This window comes from Chiloscyllium plagiosum, chromosome 6 (assembly GCF_004010195.1).
Source record: "Chiloscyllium plagiosum isolate BGI_BamShark_2017 chromosome 6, ASM401019v2, whole genome shotgun sequence".
Taxonomy (NCBI): Eukaryota; Metazoa; Chordata; class Chondrichthyes; order Orectolobiformes; family Hemiscylliidae; genus Chiloscyllium; species Chiloscyllium plagiosum.
Window position 1 is genome coordinate 19,870,867 of NC_057715.1, and position 19,691 is coordinate 19,890,557.

A 19,691-nucleotide genomic window follows, 5' to 3' on the forward strand; every position below is an offset into this window, starting at 1 on the left:
ATACTTTAGAGTTTCAGTTGATTATCTTTGAAGGGCAGGAAGAAAGGTCAGTGCACCATCTTCCTAAAGATTCAGTAATTTAAGCAGCCATTGAAAGGATAAATGTTGTGCACAACCTTTGAAAGGAAACACCTCATATTACCTGGGTTAGTCTGCGGTCATCATAAAAGTAAAATAAATTGAATTAAAATTAATGCTTTGCTCTGTGAGTTCAGTCACTCTGAAAAAAACCATTTTATTCAAATTGAAGTTGCAGTTCTTTAAACTTTGAATCTGAAAGTAAAGAACGAATATCCGTGGTATAAATAACAGCCCGATATTGAATAGATAAAAGGCATGCCTGTTTTTTCAACTATGAATCACTGAAAAATATTTACACTTCAAAGATAAATTTAGGGCCGATCAAACACACTGGGATGCTTTGCCACCACGCATTATGTAAATATGTTTGGCTGCAGCCTTTGTGATGAATGAGGCAGTTTGTGGATGATAAGGTACAGTTTTATCTTGACATTATTTGTGTCAGTCAAAATAAGGCTCGGCAGCAGAAACTTTGGTTCATCTTAGAGCAGTCCAAAAACAACCTTAAATTTTACTGAAATAGTGAAGAAATAGATGGCCACAGCCCAAGAAACAAGTTCAAGTTTCCCCACTGCAAGGCTAAAATTTATATTTTGACAAAAGAAGAAGCAAGAATTACCTGATAGCGTGTCGGCAGCCGGTTCTATCATTGATCTGAATAGCAAAGGATATGAAAGAGAATTAGACTTAGGTTTTCATTATCATGTTTACTCAAGCAAAGGGGTAGAGAAGTACAGTGGAAAGTGTACAAAGTTTCTGGCACCATCTTCGGCCCCATGATACCTCAGTACAAAATCTTAGGTATAAGTTAGAAGAATAAAGATACAAAGTTAAAAATTCAGCATTACAGTCTTCATAGTATAAAGCAGAAAAAATAAAGAAATAAAGTGAAAAGTTCAACATTCTTGTCCTTCTTTAGCCATGGGTCTGGAGATGCTCTGCACTGGGCTTTCCCCATGGGGGCTCAATCTCTCTCTCCCACACTGGGCACACTCTCCCCCATACTGGACACACGCTCCCCCATACTGTGTACACTCTCCCCCATATTGGATACACTCTCCCCCATACTGGGCACACTCTCCTCCACAGTGGACACACTCTCCCCCATACTGGACACACTCTCCCCCATACTGGGTACACTCTCCAACACAGTAGGTACATTCTCCCCCATCCTGGGCACACTGTCCTCTGTACTGGGTACACTCTCCCCCATACTGGACACACTCTCCCCCATACTGGGTACACTCTCCCCCATACTGGATACACTCTCCCCCATACTGGGCACACTCTCCTCCACAGTGGACACACTCTCCCCCATACTGGACACACTCTCCCCCACACTGGGTACACTCTCCAACACAGTAGGTACATTCTCCCCCATCCTGGGTACACTGTCCTCTGTACTGGGTACACTCTCCCCCATTCTGGACACATTCTCCCCCATACTGGGTACACTCTCCTCCACACTGGGCACACTGTCCTCCATACTGGGCACACTCTCCCACACTGGGTTTATTCTCCTCCATTATGGCCATGCTCTTCCACACTGGGTACACTCTCCTCCATACTGGGCATGCTCTTCCACACTGGGTACACTCTCCTCCATACTGGGCACGCTCTTCCACACTGGGTACACTCTCCTCCAAATGGCCATGCTCTTCCACACTGGGTACACTCTCCCCATACTGGGCACGCTTTTCCACACTGGACACACTCTCCTCCACACTGGGTTCCCTCTCCTCCACACTGGGCACACCCTCTTCCAAACTGGGTGCTCTCTCCTCTGTGCTGGTTGCCAATTCATTACTGCCCATTAAAATTAAAAAAAGCTGCTGGTGCTGGAGAACTGAAACAAATAAAATCAGAAATTACTGGAGAAATCTGCTGTCCTTTGTGAAAGCCGACTTAACATTGCAAGCCGTGGACCCGAAATGTTAACTTTGGTTTCACAGATGCTGCCAAACCTGCTGAGTTTTTCCAGCGATTTCTGTTTTTGTTTGTTTCACTGTCATCCATTTTTCACTTCTGCAAAGACCAAAAGCACTTCAACGTGTTCATCCAGCTAATAGATAAACTTAGATAACCTCTAAAGGTCAGGATTTGAACACCCCATGCATGCCATTCCCAGTTTCACCTAACAAGAGTGACGACACTTTAAGTCTGTTTTTGTTTGCTGTGGTCTCAAGGGTTTGGAAGATTTCACCCTGAATAATGAGGACTTGAAATGCTTGAACTTCTGACCCCTTCACAATCACTAAACTCTGCAGCCAGGCAGATTGAAATCACAGTTTAGATCAGAGTGGTGCTGGAAAAGCATAGCAGGTCAGGCAGCATCCGAGGAGCAGGAAAATCAACGTTTTGGGCAAAAGCCCTTCATCAGGAATAGAGGCAGGAAGCCTCCAGGGTGGAGAGGTATTTTGAGGGGGTCTGGCCTGGTCCATAACAATAGCCAAAGAATGTAATTTATAAGTGGTCAATAGGTGGAGCATCGCAATTTAAATCCTTTCAATTAATGTCAATTGTAGATAGAGCAGAAGAGATTCCTGCAAGTGATGGAAAACAAAGGGAAGCCTTTACAACACTAACCATAGCTCAAACCTGCAACATTTGTATAAAGGTGCATATTGCCACTTCAACTCAGACTCCTCTGAGCACCCATTGGCTCAGTTGGATGGAAACCTATGGTGGAACAAATTAATGCAACAGCATGGGATTTGATCAGAGTTCTGATGGATTTGGGACTTAATTCCATATGCTATTTTTGGTAGAGCTTGGTTTGGCGTTGCTGGGATCAGACCAGGACCCTTCTCTTCAGAAAGGGAACTGAAGAATAATGTACATCTATTGATGTATTGGAATATATCTAGATTCCTAGATATCTAGATCTAGTAAAACAACATAAAACATCACTTACAGTTAAGGAAATGTAATATTTGAATAGTTCCTAGACAGCACTTTATAATGAAGGGACATTGTAGTTGCATCGGCCATATATTTACAATTTCTTTCTAATTTTCTTAATCAAACAGAAACATTACAATGCAGTGAATCAAACTGAGAGTGTATACCATGGAGTTTGAGAAAGGTAAAAGCTACATTTCCGTTCGACATCATTTCAGACAAAGTGAGAACAAGAACGAGACTCTTCAATGTCATCTAACGGTGCCATTTAGGAGGGATGTTCATTACATTATTCACTGCAGACCATTTTTGTGTTAGAAAAACACCAATATTTACTGACATGTGCCATTGGATGTGATATAGTGGTATTCGCATCATTTTAATCCTCAAATATTGGTAGATGTTTGGAGTCTAGCTCACTCGGGAATTTCATAAACCCTTTGAGCTTCTATACAGGTAGAAATTATTCTGAACTCTGACCTCAGCATCCAATCATGGGCTTTAGCCTACAATATATAACAACAGAATCATAGATGCCCAGTGAGGTCAATTATATTCCTCTTTGAGGTTGGAATCTCATCCTGCTCTGGGACACAATGCCCATACCCTGATCAGGAGCACACTGCCCACACCCTGCTCTGGGAATCACTGCCCACGCCCCGCTCCGGGACTTATTGCCCACACCCTGCTCCGGGACTCACTGCCCATGTCCTGCTCCGGGACTCACTGCCCATGTCCTGCTCCGGGACTCAGTGCCTATGTCCTCTTTTGGGAATTACTGCCCTGATTTTGCTTAGATTGCTTACAGAGTGAAAACAGGCCCTTCAGCCCAACAAGTCCACACCGAACCTCTGAAGAGCAACCCATCCAGACCCATTCCTCTACATTTACCCCTTTACCTAACATTACGGGCAATTTAGCATGGCCAATTTACCTAATCTGCACATTTTTGGACTATGAGAGGAAACCAGAGCACCCGGAAGAAACCCATGCAGACACAGGGAGAATGTGCAAACTCCACATAGACAGTTACGTGAGGCGGGAATTGAACCCGGGTCTCTGGCGCTGTGAGGCAGCAGTGCTAACCACTGTGCCACTGTTGCAGGCTACAGGATACCTGGGTACTTCAACCTGAAATAGCTAACTAATTAGTTCCATTTTCACCCTCTTTCTCTGTAGCCTTGTAAATTCCTCCCTCTATAACATGTAGCTGCATTAAAAAATCCTTATCATCTTTCATTTTAGCCTCTTGCTTGCCCCCAAGTTCGTTTGCTCATCTATTGGCATTCACTCCTTGAGATCCCTGAACTCTTGGATTAGAAATCTTTTCCCTAAACCTCTCTGCTTTTCTCTCCACTTTTCAGATGGTCCTTAAATCTTACCATGGTAACTGAGCTTTCTTTGTCAGTTCTCCTAATGGAATGAGAACTGATGAGAGATCAGAGAATTGAAGCATTAACTCAAATTCTCTCTCTCCACAGGTGCTGTGTGACCTGCAGAGTATTTCCAGCACCTTCAGGTTTTACTTTAGCTTTTCAGCATCATCTCTGTCTGCTTTTACATTTTAACTTACTGTTTGTATGTCACAAACTGTTCCTCCAGACTGTCTCACCATTGATAGTGATGAATCGGCAGTGAATCCAGGATCTGGATTAGTGGTGCTGGAAGAGCACAGCAGTTCAGGCAGCATCCAAGGAGTCAATCCAGGATGTAAATCTTCCAGCGCTAATTTTATTCCCTTCATTGCATACTGCCCTTGCATATATTTGTTTCACTCAATACAAAACACGGCATCTGCCAGCATTACATTGAATTTGCTATTTGTCTCCCAGTTGCATAATTGATTTAAATCCTTTTGCATTGTGTTAACTGTAACCTTCATCCAACCTCCTCTCTCTATCTGCAAATTGAATAAGCTTCCTAATAGTATCTGTATGCAGATCATTCATATAAAGAGGGGAAAACAAAAGCCATTCCCACTGATAATGCTGCAGTCAACATCTCTCCCTGCTCAGCCAATAAGATTTCACAAGATTTAGATTGAGGTACTTTTTCTGGCTCGTCCTATTCTTAATTCATTTTCTTTACCTATCCATTCTTTTTTAATATTTAATTTTAGTTCTCTATGTTTTCTGCAATGTTTTCAACTGGTGCAAGCAAATTTGTCACATAATGCATTCTCATTAATTGATCCTGTGGTTTCCTGTTGACGTGTTACTATCCTGCAGGCAGTTTTGAGTGAAACACTTCAGATACGACACACTGACTTTGGAGGAATTGCAGTGGCAATGTACTGGAATGGTGCTGGGCCTCCAATGGTTAAATTACAAGGAGACATTACACAAACGAGGCGTGCTGAGTTTTTCCAACATCCGTAGCAGTCTGCTTTTTTATCAGGCAAGCATTGGATGTATTCCCTGGAATTTCAAAGGTTAAGGTATGATTACTTTGAAGATACTCAGCTACGGAATAGGCTGGATAGGAAGAAAATAATTTTGTTTAACAGAGAGTTTGCGACAAGCAAGCATGATCAAAAAATCAGAGCCAGACTTTCTTCATGTGAAGAATACTAGAAAAATATCTTTGTACATACTGGCAATCAGCATTAAGTCAACTGTTAGTTAAACCTGATCGTGGGGGATTCAGTGATGTAACACCATTGAATGTCAAGGGATGGGGTTTAGACTGTCCCTTACTGGTGATGGTCATAGCCTATCATTTGTGTAGCATGAATGCTACTTGTCACTTGCTTCAATTTTGTTCCAGTCTTGTTGCATTTCAATTTGGAATGCTTCAGTATCTGAGGAATCACAAATGATGCTAAACATCGGTGAACATCTCCACTTCTGACCTTATGATTGAGGGAAGGCCATTGATGAAGATGCTTGGACCGAGGACAATCCCCTGAGGAACTCCTGCAGAGATGTCCTGGAGCTGAGATGACTGGCCTCCAACAACCACAACCACAACCAATGTTCCAACATGCCAGGCATGACTCCAACCAGTGGAGAGTTTGGCCCCTGCTACCCCTTGATTCCAGTTTTGATTAGATGAGATTACCTTCAGTGTGGAAACAAGCCCTTCAGCCTAACAAGTCCACACCAACCCTCCGAAGAGCAACCCACCCAGACTCATTCCCTTATATTTACCCCGACTAATGCACCTAACACTATGGGCAATTTAACATGGCCAATTCACCTCACCTGCACATCTTTGGATTGTGGGAGGAAACCAGAGCACCCGGAGGAAACCCACACAAACACGGGAGAATGTGCAAACTCCACACAGACAGTTGTTTGAGGCAGGAATTGAACACAGGTCCCTTGTGCTGTGAGGCAGCAGTGCTAACCACTGAGCCACCGCTCGTTGGTGCCACACTTGGTCAAAGGCAACCTTGATGTCAAGGGCTGTCACTACCTCTTCACCTCTAGAATTCAGCTCTTTTGTCCATGTTTGAACTAAGGCTGTAATGAAGTCAGGAGCTGAGTGGCCCTGGTGGAACCCAAACTGAGCATCGCTGAGCAGGTAATTGCTGAGCAGGAGCTGCTTGATAACACTATTGATGACACATTACTGATAACTGAAAGTATTTTGAGAGGTCAGTAATTGCTTGGATTGGATTTGTCCTTTTTTTATGTACAGGACATACTGGGGCAATTTTCATTTGGGTCGATGTGAGGGTCATAGCTGGACTAGAACAGCTTGGCTGGAGGAGCGGCAAGTTCTGCATTGTTATGACAGGAAAGTTGTCAGGGCCTGTCGCTTTTGCAGTCTCCAGTATCTCCAATCATTTCTTGATGTCACGTGGAGTGAATTGAATTGGCTGAAGGCTGGTATCTGTAACACTGGGGACCACTGGAGGATGCCAAGATGGATCACCCACTTGGCGCTTGTGGCTAAAAATTGCTGCAAATGCTTCAGGCTTATCTTGATGCTAGCCCACCCATCTCAACCATGCTCCCCACAGATGAAGATTGAGTAAGATGCCCACTAGCTTACTTGTCTACTGAGACCATTGAATCACTAATTACTGCCAACTTAAGGCCCTCAATCTACCCTCCCCACCATAACACATGGAGTGTGGGAGGTGGGCAGAGGTGAGTTGGATGGATTGTTATGAAGGCAAGAAGGGTGCATCTTCTGTTGGGTACCTTGCGAACATCAGGGGCCATCAAGAATTTTTCCCCTTTGTTCTTCCACAACTGGCCTCCCATGCCTGAAAAACACACCCATGCCTCACCTTCCTTCCTAGGGTACCTGGTATTCCTTCCTGTCCAGAATTCTGGACTGATCTGTCTCCATGTCTTCTTTATCCCAGGGACTTTTTGCACTTCTACCAGTGCCCCCTACTCAGATCTGGCACTGCTGGAATCAGATTGCCCAGTCGCTCCTAAGGACAGGAGTTCCTCTCCCAATGATGGCCTTTGCCTTCCTCAAGGCATAAAAAACAGCATGCCTTCAAATCCCCACCCCTATCACAAAATTAAACCCATGGACTTAGTTCTAGATCAACTATTGTCTTATTGAATGGAAGAACTAGTTTCAGGAGTTAAATAACTTGCTCTTGTTCCTAAACATTCTTTCTACTTAATCTTTGAAATGGTTTTGGAATGTCCACTATTAGTCTTCATGCTTCATCGTCCATGGGATCAGATCTATCTGCCACTTGAAATGTAGGCATATAAATGTTTCAAAACCTATTCTTAAACACAATTAGTATCTGAAAATAAAAAAAAAACAATTATGTGAAAGATATAGTGGCAACATGACATAGATATATAGAGATGGACAGCATGGAAACAGACCTTTTAGTCCAACTCATCCATTTCGACCAGATATCCTAAATTAATCTGGCCCCATTTGCCAGCACTTGGATCTTATTCCTCTAAACCCTTCCTATTCATATAGCCATTCAGATGCCTTTTAAATGTTGCAATTGTACCAGCCTCCACCATTCTAGCAGCTCATTCCAAACATGCACCACCCTCTATGTGAAACAGTTGCCCATAAGGTCCCCTTTAAATCTTTCCTCTCTCACCCTAAACCTATGCCCTCTAGTTCTGGACATCTCCTCTAAGCTTATAGATAGACTAAAATATCAGCTTCTGATGAAAAAAAGGTTTTAGCTATTCAAATAGACATGGTAACATATTTTGCAGTTCTATTTATAGTACTAACAAAACTTATTTCTGAAGTGTATATGTTGCAATTAGATTTACGATGCGTATTGGCAAATATAACAACAGGATTTTGCTCTTACCTTTCACTGCTCACCTCACTTGTACAGTGACCCAAAGACTTTTTGTGAATTTGTCAATAGGACCTAGTTTTAACTAGGTCCTGTTGCTGATTCAGTGCAGCATCCTGTCTTGGGGAGAAATGTTGTCTGGGAGCAAGGAGAGCACCTGTGAGGCTCTTCAAACAACCAGCTGGAAAGATTCTCATTGAGGCATGCAGATTTCAAACAAGGAAGTAAAAAGCAGGAAATATAAATTAATTTAAATCATATCCCATAAGTGAAACAGTGATTGGGACACAGAGGATTCATGGTGAGCGATATAACAATCAAAATAAAACAAAAACTGTATCAAATGTTTAAAACTGGAACACTAATTTTCTTCTGAGAGAATGAGACCTCAGACTGATTAAATTATGTTTACACATCTAGAGAAGTTGTTCACTTATTTTGTCAGTAAATACTCAATTACTCCTAAATGCACTAACTCTGACTTTTTGAGCTATTTTTAGTGTAGAATTAATGGGTAACTATGCTTATGTCATCCATTGCAATGATGTCAGTCTTTGATGTCAGTCAGAGACCACAAAAGCACATGCTACTAGGGAAGAGATTATCTCTGACAATAACCGTCAATTTCCATATTGAAGTAGGCAAGGCCAGTAGCTGCTGTCAGATTTACCTTGTACTAATGTCTATCATTGATAGCTCTTATTATTACAACTAAATCCAGGCATTAAATGTGTAACAGGTAAAATAAACAGTCGATAATATCATTTAGCATTTCGAAAAGAGAACCTGGGATGCAGGTGCTACACTGAGAAGCTTTCTCATTAATACACTCTGAATTATGAATCACTGTTTATATCACTGTGCATTACAAACATTCATTGTTGATAGAGCGATCATTATAATTCTAATATGACCAGTTCAGTGAAATGTAGAATCCATTGCCCTTGAAATGTTATCTATAGCTGTGGAGGCTGTTTGACGAGTTATGATATTTGAGATTAAATCTAATTGGAAATGTATCTTTCACTGAGGACATGGGCAGATGATGGGAAAAAAAAACATCCTTCAGCAATTTCACTGTCACTTTCAGCATAGATATAGGTCTGTGCTCACTTAGGACACAAATATCCCTTGCATGGAAATTGTGACAAGTTGGCAACACTCCAAGATCGTGTTATCTTATGGCTTATCAAGAAATTGCCAACAACAAAAAAAGTGTGAATGACTTAACTGCATGAAGGATAGATTTCAGGAACATTACACCCATGGCACCAAATGCCATGGGAAATATTTGACAGGTCAGGAAAATCATGGCCACTACTTACTGAGTTTAATATTTTAGTGCAGTTTGTTAAAAGCTCCGGTGCAATCAGTCTCTGGCTTACCATACAAGGTTAATGGGACATAACTGATGTTCTGCCATAAATATTGCAGAATGGTATAAAAATGTAGATGCTATCATTTATTAAAGAATATTAATGCAGCTCAAGGACAAACAAAGGTTTAAATAAAGCAACTCCCTTGTTTATAAAAGAAGAAGAAATTCAGTCGCTAAAAGGGATCAAAATTTATAAAGAGGGCTTTGGATAGACCAGGTACTCTTGACCTGCAATCTTCTTCTTGACCTCTCCACCCCCACCCCCTCTCCGGCCTACCACCCTCACCCTCATCTCCTTCCACCTATCGTATTCCCAGCGCCCCTCCCCCAAATTCCCTCCCCCCTACCTTTTATCTCAGCGCACTTGGCAACCAGCCTCATTCCTGAAGAAGGGCTCGTGCCTGAAACGTCGATTTTCCTGCTCCTCGGATGCTGCCTGGCCTGCTGTGTTTTTCCAGTACCACACTTTTCAACTTTGGATCGACCAGCTGAGCGTGAACTTGGGAAGGGTCCAAGATCTGATGAGATGCATCCAAGGTCACAGGAAGAAGGTAGAGTGGAAAGAATGGAATCACTGTCCATAATTTTTCAGTCTTTTTAAGAGTTGGGGTGGTGCCAAAGGACTGGAGAGTTACAAACATTATCCCCTCATTCAAAAAACAGTGCAAAGATAAGCCCAACAATTACAGACTAATCTGTTTTGTTCTGAGGGTGGGGGAAGCCTTTTGGAACAAAAGAACCAGAATAGGATTAATAGCCGCATGATTATGTATGGATTACTTAAACTGAACCAACATAGATTTTCTGAGGGAAAGTCACATTTAACTAAATCACCAGAAATATCTGAAGAGGGATGGAGATGGTTGATGATAGTAGTGCTGTTAATGTAGTGTACATGGGCTTCCAAAAGGTATTTAACACTGAGTTGTACATCTGACTGTGAGAAAAACAATAAAAGTCAAGGAATAAAAGGGATTGTTACACCACAGATTCAAAATTGGCTGAGAAATGGAAAACTGAAAAGAATGGATAATGGATATTTCTCTGAACTGGAGGATAGTCTGCAGTGGAGTTTCCCAGGATGTATTGCAGGGACTCTTGTTTTTTCATGATTTATAATAATGATCTAGATCTTAGTGTGCAGGGGACGATTTCAAAGTTGGTGGATGTTATAAACCATAGAAGCATTGTGAGCTACAAAGATAGTATAACACTTCAAAATGACAGTGAAAAAATTGGTGGAATGGGCAGATAGATGGCTGATAAAGTTCAGTAAGGAGAAATGTGAAGTGATACATTTTGGGAGAATGAACGTGGAGAGACAGTCTAAATTAAAGGATACCACTTTAAATTGTTCTCAGGAGCTGTGTGTATATGTTCATAAATAGTGGCAGGTTGGGAAGGCAGTTAATAAAGCAGACTGTACCTTAGGAGTTGGTGAAAATGGCAAAGAGTACCAGAGCAGGTCTGTTATGCTGAACTTGTGTAAGAATAATATTTATATCTTAGCTAGAGTATCCTGGACAGTTCTGGGGCTGCACTTCACAAAGGATGTTGACGTATTGGAGCAAATGCAGAAGAGACTGACAAAAATAACTGCAGGGATGAGAAAATTTGGTAACAAAGGTAGATTGGAAAAGTTGAGACTGTTGTGCTTGGGGAGTTGAAGGCCAAGATATTTTGAAGATTATAAAAGGGCTTGTTTGAATAGACATGGAGATGTCTTCACTTACCACTGAGACCAAAATGAGGGATTATAAATATAAGATAATCACCAATAAGTCTAGTAGAAAATTCAGGAGGAGCCTCTTGATCTCCAGATGAGCAATATTTTGGAACTTACTAGAAGCAATTGAAGTGAATAGCTTATATGCTTTTAAGAATCAGCTATAAAAACACGTGCGGGAAAAAAAAAAATGGCCAAGTTGTTGTCGTGGTGAGATGAAGAAGGATGGGAAGGGATTTGTGCAAAAGATAAACACCATCATGGAGCTGTTCTGCTGAATGGATTGTTTGTATGCAGTAAATGCTTTCTAATAAATTGTAATAAATGGAATGGATGCTTTAGCAATAAGAGATTAATAATTCTGACTAGTTACTGTTCTGAAATATTAAAAAGATTGATGATGATGCTGATATGATAAAGCTACATGCCTGATTTAACACACAGAAACATAGGACAGTCAATGCATGAAGGTAACCATTCAGCTCATTGGATCAGCCCTCTGTAAACTTGACTCGACTCATTTCACTTTCCATTCATTTTCTCATAGCTCAGCATTGTTCATTTCCTTTAGGTGTTTTTCGAACTCTGTTTTGAAAGCTGCAATTGTATCCATCTCCACCTCAACCTCAAGCAGTGTATTCCAGATTTTAATCATCCACTGCACAAAAGATGTTCTTCATCTTGCCATTGCATTTTTAAAAACCAATCACCTTAAATCTATGCCTTTGGGCTCTTGACGCTTATTTCAACAGGAAGAACTATTTTCTTTCCACCCTGCCTGGGTCAATGCTGGTTTTGAACATCTCTATCAAATTTATTCTCAAGCCTTTCTTCTCTAAGGACAAGAGCACAGCTTTGCTAATTTAACCATGTAACTGAAGTATCATATCTCTGGTACCATTGTCATAAACTTTTGCAGCTCCCTCCCTAAAGCTTTCATCTCCTTTCTGGAGTATTCTGCCAAAATTAGACACAATATTCTAGTTGACTGACCCGCTATTCCAGACCAAGTCGATTATAACTTCCTTGCTACTGTAATCGTTTTGTCTGTTTATAAAGCACAGAATCTTATGTGCTTCTTTTTGTCTTCACTTTCTGAAGCTGCTCTACTTCATTTAATGATTTGAAACCTATGCCCTCTAGTTTTGGACACCCCTACCCTGGGGAAAAAACCTTGACTATTCACCTTATCTATGTCTGTCATGATTTTATAATCCTCTATAAGGTCACTCCTCAGCCTCCACGAGTGGTGGAGGCAGGTATAATTAAAACATTTACCAGACATTTGGACAGATGCCTGGATTGGAAGTGTTTAGTTGGATATAGGAAAAACACAGGCAAATGGGACTGGTTCAGTTTAGGAAATCTGGTCGGCATGGACGAGCTGGACCAAAGGGCCTATTTCCACGCTGTATGTCCCTTTGACCCTCATACATGTAACCCAGGCTTAGTTTGTCCTATACCCATTCAATGGCTAAACTTGAATATTTTAACTAACTTGTTTTCATTATGATTTTCACATCTTTTGTCTTTAATAAAGGCAGCTGCACTTAGTACCTCAGCTTTCCACCTGCTCACATCAGTGGTCCTTTTGGTACTTAGTCATTCCAAATGCTTTTCTTGCTACAGTTTTACTATTAAAAGACTAATCGAAGACTTTTTGATTCCCTTGCTGTCAATCTCTACTCATACACTCTTTGTTTATTTCTTTTATCACTTCCAAACTGTACTCTTCATAGTCAGTCTGGTTCTCATTGCATTGTCAACATAATGTAATATGCTCCTTTTTCTGCTTCATCGATTCTCTGTTTCTTTTTTACACAAGGTGCCCTGTTTTTGGCTGTCCTACCTTCCCTATTGTAGAACACTAACCCACTATCCTCCATATACCTATCCAATGCCCTCTTAAATGCCCATAAAGAGGGAGAGGAAACAGATTCTCTGTTTCTTTTTTACACAAGGTGCCCTGTTTTTGGCTGTCCTACCTTCCCTATTGTAGAAATGCACCCAAACTGTACCTGATCTGTTTTCTCCTTAAAGGTAGCCCATTGACACTTTATCATCTTGACTGACAATTTTTGATTTGACCTTGTCAATTGTCATCACTGAAATTGGTTATATTATAATATTATATTTATCAAGTAATGACCTACAACTTATAACATTATGATCATTGTTCCTTAAATGTTTCCCGACTGACACTTCATCTGACTGACCCATTGACAATGAACAAAGTGAAATAGTTTCAGATCAGATTGTGTGTGATTTGGAGGAGAAATCACAAATGGTGATCGTTCCGCGTTTTTAAAGGTCTGACTTTTTTAATGGAAGAAATTATGGATTTGCAAGATGATGCCGAGGATAACTATTATCAAAAATAATATAATTTGATTTGGGTTTATTATTGTCACATGCACTGAGATACAGTAAAAATTATTGCTTTGTGAGCTAACCAGATATATCAAATCTTACATAAGTACATCAGGGTAATAGAACAGAATGTAGAATACATATTACAGCTACAGTGAAGGTGCAGGGAAAGATCAACTCTAACATATGAGAGGAAATATGAATACAGCAGGAAAGAAGCTGTTCTTAATTCTTTAGGTACGTGTTTTCAAACTTTTGTATCTTCTGCCCAACGGAAAAGGGTGGAAGAGAGCATAACCAGGGTGGGAGGTGTGTTTGATTATGTTGGCTGCTTTCCCGAGGCAGACGCAAGTGTAGACTGTGTCAATAGATGGAACACTGGTTTTTGTGATGGTCTGGGCTGCATGCACAACTTTCTGTAATTTCTTGCAGTTTTGGGCAGATCAGTTGCCATACCAAGTTGTGTTGCGTCCGGAGAGGATGCTTTCTATGGTGTATCTATAGAAAATTGGTAAGAGTCAGTGTGGAAGTGCTGAATTTCCTTCGCGCTATGAGGAAGTAGAGGAATTAATGGGCTTTCTTGATTGTAGTGCGATGTGCATGGACCAGGACAGATATTTGGTGATATTTACTCCTGGGAACTTGAAGCTCTCCATCGCCTCCATCTCAGCACTATTAATACAGACAGGGCCAGTTCTCTACTCCGCTTCCTGACGTCAATGATCAACTCTTTCATTTTCCTGATATTGAGGGAGGGACCGTTGTCATTACACCATGCCACTAAGCTGTCTATATCCTTCCTGTACACAGACTCATTGTTATTTGAGATCTGGCCTACCACAGTGATGTCACCAGAAAATTTCTAAGTAGAGCTAGAGCTAAATGTGGCCGCAGTGTCGTGAGTGTATAAGCAGTTGATTACGCAGCCTTGCTGGGCACTGGTGTTGAGGATTATTATGGAGGAGGTGTTGTCACCTATCCTTACTGATTGCAGTCTGCAGGTTAGGAAAGTGAGGATCCATTTGCAGGGGGGGAAGCTGAGTCTATGTCTTAGGGTTTCAAGATAAGTTTTGTTTTAATCATGGTGTTGAAGACGGAGCTAAAGTCAATAAATAGTTTGATGAAGGTGTCCTTGTTATTCAAATGTTCCAGGCATGAATGTAGGGCCAAGGAGATGGCGTTTGCCATGGACCTTTTGTGACAGTAGGCTAACTGCAGCGGATCAAGGCAATCTGGGAGGCTAAAGTTACTGACCTCTCAAAGTACTTCATATGATGGAAGTCAGAGGCACTGGGTGATACTTATTAAAGTATGTTGCCTGATTTTTCTTTGGCAATGGGATGGTAGCGGTCTTCCTGAAGCAGGTGGGAACCTCACACCTTAGGAAGGAGAAGATAATGATGTCTGCAAATACTCCGCCTGTCGGTCCACGCTGGATCTGAGTGCATGGCCGGAAACATCATCTGGGCCAGTCATTTTCTGAGGGTTCACCCTCAAGAAAGCCGATCTGGTGCCCGTGGTGGTGAATATGGAAACATGCGCCAAGGCTGTTGGTCAGCTGACATCATTTCACTGGTCTTTGTTTCACTGATATAGTACCACTACAAAGATATACGGGCTATGCTGTAAAATATGCAAGAAAATATAGGTCTGCTATTACAGAATGACATTAGTTAGAGTGAACTGGTAGGTAGGAGAAATGAAAATCCATGGGTTATGCAACATTTACTCTGCAATTATCCTGTCTCAGTCCAAATGTGAAGTTGATGTGATGTCAGAGTTGACAACATTCAACAGTCATTGTAGCTCAGGATGTGCAACAGCTCTCTCCTTAAGGGAAAAGTCATTGTCAAGTTTCCCAGGGATGTTACAGAACTTGTGGGGTTTTTTTGTGCTATAACATATTTATTGATTAATAAGGGCTCTTGTCAATTTTGCCTTATTTCTTGCTTGAGACCGTTGATTTTTCTACCTTTACCACACCCTAAAAAACATAAACCTATGTTGTAAACACTTATTGACAGCTTAAAATGTCAACTAAGAGAAATTCCAGATCATTAAAGGAACTTATTCAGCATCACTAGCTAAAGACTTAGTCTGATAATGAAATGCTCTTTAACCTACTTGGAGTTTTTTTAAACCTGTAGAGTTATCTCAAAGCGGATATAACGAAAGGTATATTATAGCAGAAATAGCTTTCCTTTTAAGTTTACCAATTAAAATCCTACCAGGCATTCTAGGATGTTTTCATCTCAATGTGGGCTTGTACAAATATAGAAATGAGCCTGCAAATTATTTTAGAATTGCTTATGAATATATTATCAGAATTAATTCTAGTGTATATTTTGATGAATACAGTATCCTAGACTATATAATATTTAAAGATAATCATTACTTATACTAATAGTGACTACCCAAAGCAAATATTCAATGCTGTATTCCTTTAATACTGAGAGGCGGATATATAGTCAATCAAAGATAGTTATAACATGACTATTCTACTTTAAATGGATGCACAATGTTTAACTTCATATTCAAAACCCTTTTAGATGCTGAAACAAAGTGTAAAGAAAACTATAATCAGATTCAGTATAATTTTATTAGAGTATCATTGTCTCAACTTAGGAGAGTTAGTAATAAACTTGACTTATTGTGCCATCGTACAGTTGATCTCTCTGTGTATAGATGCTTATTGCATTTTAAAATGACAAGTGCTGGAGAAACTCACCAGGTCTAGTAGCAATTATGGATAAAGAGAAACAGAGTTAACATTTCAAGTTGCAATGACTCTCCTTCAAAACAATCTTATCATGTGCTTAAAACCATCTCTTTTTATGGATAGTTGTACTTCAAATCATTTACCTAAAACATGTTTGGCTAATTTCCAGCAGTCAGGCCTCCAAGGTCTCTAAACTTCCTGTGCCTTTCTCCAATGTTGTTCTAGTTTCTTGACACTTATTCAAATGCTGCATATTATTCCTACTGACTGCCGTTACCATAATTAATGCCTTACCTTTTTCATTAGATTGTTCACTTTCTTTGCATTATACTTGTGAATGAGTTATAACAAGTAATAGAGATCTGCCTGGCTTGAGGGGAAGAAATCCTGCCATCTAAGAACTCAAAGCAGCTGTCAGCATACAGCAGCTATTCATATCCATGCTAATGTTGGAATTAATTTCAAGTTCTGGCATCAGAAAGGTACAGTGATCAATTATGGCTTCCTCGAGAAATTTAATTGTCACCGTCCAAGGTTTATAAACTGGGTTGGTAAATGAACTCTATCCTATATATAAAAGTGACAGCATCAGGTCATGTCTGAAACTGGGCATCTAAGTTTTAGGCTCATTTCTCTAGCATAATTCCTTTAATCACATTCCTTGTGAACATACAAATGAAGTTGAAAATTTACAGGTAGACACTTAACTGAATACTAATAATCACTCATCTAAACTGGAAGTCTAATGCAGCGCTGTTAGATGACATGCTAAATCAAAGCCCTGACCTTCTCACTGGATAAATATATCGCATGACCAATGTTTTGCATATCCTTGGGAGCTTTCTTCCCTGAACTTTTAGTCAACATCACCAAGGTGTCACCAAATTATCTCCTCACAGGCAAGTACAATAGCATAGTAGTATGTTACTAAACTGGGGACCGAGAGATCTGGACTCATAATCCAGATGACAAGGGTTTCAGGTTTACTGTGGGAGCTATAAAACTTGAATTTACATGTTGAAATAAACTGGAAATTAAAATAAGCATCTTTAATGTTGACTATGAAAATATTGAATTGTCATAAAGGTACAAATTATTTACTAATGTCCTTTAAGTAAGAAAAACTGACATCAAAAACAAGTCTGTCCTTATATGACTACAATGTGGTTGGCTATTAACTGTCTTAAATGTATTTAGAAGCTGTTCAGTTGAATCAAACCACAACAAAACAGGATCACCACACAAACTGCAATGATTTAAGATGGCAGCTCACTAGCACATTCTCCAAGACAATTATGGGCATGCAATAAATCTGGTTTTGCAACCATATATACATAACAGGAATGAAAAATAAATCTCATTGCCTTTCGTGCAAACTCACTCCGCAAATAGGCTGCAGCGTTTCCTACATCACAGAGACAATACTTCAGGCATGCTGAGTGTCCTGAGGCTAAGAAAGATGTTTGAGAATTGGAACTGTTTCATTTTGGCAAGCACATCAGTACAAACCACCAATAATAAAAGTTAAATACAACTTTAACAAAGTATCTGAGAAGCCACTGTTGGCTTTTTCCTATCTGTAGGTTTGTCAATAGTAATGAGTAGTTTTGAACACAATTCATCCGATCATATGGTGAAAGCTATTAATCTAACGTGTTTGCATACAGTTCTGAAGTGAATACTAAATTGACAGCTTGCGATATCATTTGTAGACAGCAAAAGTATTTTTCATAAATAAAAGTTTTCATTATTTAGCAGAATGGTTGTTGCAGTACCTAGCAGTAGTATTACATTTCGCAAAACATGTTGGAAAAATAAGCATGCATGTGCATTAACAGATGTGGCCATGTCCAAGGAGGGGGTTTGGAAGGACCGGGTGTTGTGGAGGGATTGGATGAAGGAGTTGGGGGGAAATCTGAATGGTACTTAGGGTTGGCTGGGGGTAGTGTATAGTTTGGGTCATTGTTGTCTTAAGAAAGGACATAATTGCATTAGAAACAGTGCAGAGAAGGTTCGCTTAGCTGGAACTTGGAATGAGGCTGTTCTCCTATTAGTGAGGGTTGGACAGGTTGGGCCTGGTGGAACTGGTATTCTGAAAAATTGCAGATGATCTCAGTGAAATTTAGGAGCAGAGGGCTCTCAGAATGAAATGGCACTAATTTAGGACTGAGATGAAGGGGAATTTTATCTCCAAGAGGGTTGTGAGTCTTTGGAACTCCTTACCACAGAGAGCTGTAGGGGTAGAGTACTTGTGTATGTTTAAGGCTGAGATAGACAGATTCTTGATCAGTAGGGAAATCAATGGTTATAGAGGAAGGGCAGGAAAGTGGATCTGAAGAATGTCAGTCAGTCGGATCAGCAATGATCCTAATGAATGGAGGAGCAAGCTTGACGGTCTTGTTCCAATTTTGTGTGGTGTGAAAACAAATAAGATCCTGAGGTACTTGGCAGGGTAAATGCTGAAAGGATGTTTTCTCATGTTGGGAGAATTAGAACAAGGAAACATAGATCTATAGGAGGAGGTGGAGGTGGTGGACAGTCTTGTTGAGTGCAACTGAATGAATTGCTTGGCCATTTTGAAGGATGGTTAAATTTCACTCATGTTACCATGGGACCAAAGTCACCCACAGATCAGAATGGGTAATTCACTTCTCATCATGGCCTTAGTGAATGACAAGGGTTTATGGCAGCGATTAACCATGGTCACCAATACTGATACTATATTTTTATTCTTAAGAACTGACTGTATAACAACCAGTAAAATCTTAAGAAATTTAATTAACATTAAAGAAATAACTGCCACTCTTTAGAAGAAAGCTTCTATAGCAATCTACTGGCTGACACACGGTGGATATTGTAGACTCTCATCCCTGACAATGATGTGTTTCTAGCCTAGGCCCCAGAATAAGATATACCAACATTAGGTGTGGTTGGATCTCATAATACTCATATAAACCAACTGTCTATGTAAAAGTTAAAGAGGTTATCAAGAGTAAAACCAAAATCGCTTTGGACAGGGAAGAGCTTATTGAAGTAATCCATGCAGGCTTCAGCTTACACCTACCACTTTAGATAGTTGACTGAGAGCAGAGAAGACTGCCATATCCAGCTTTATCTATACCTGATCTAGGTCAGAGTCGATAAAGAGTGGAGCTGGAAAAAGCACAGCAGATCAGGCAGCATCAGAGCAGAAGGGGAGTTGATGTTTCAGGTCGGAACCTTTCATCAGTGAGCTGTTCAATGGAGAATACTCCTGTCATGGAAATTA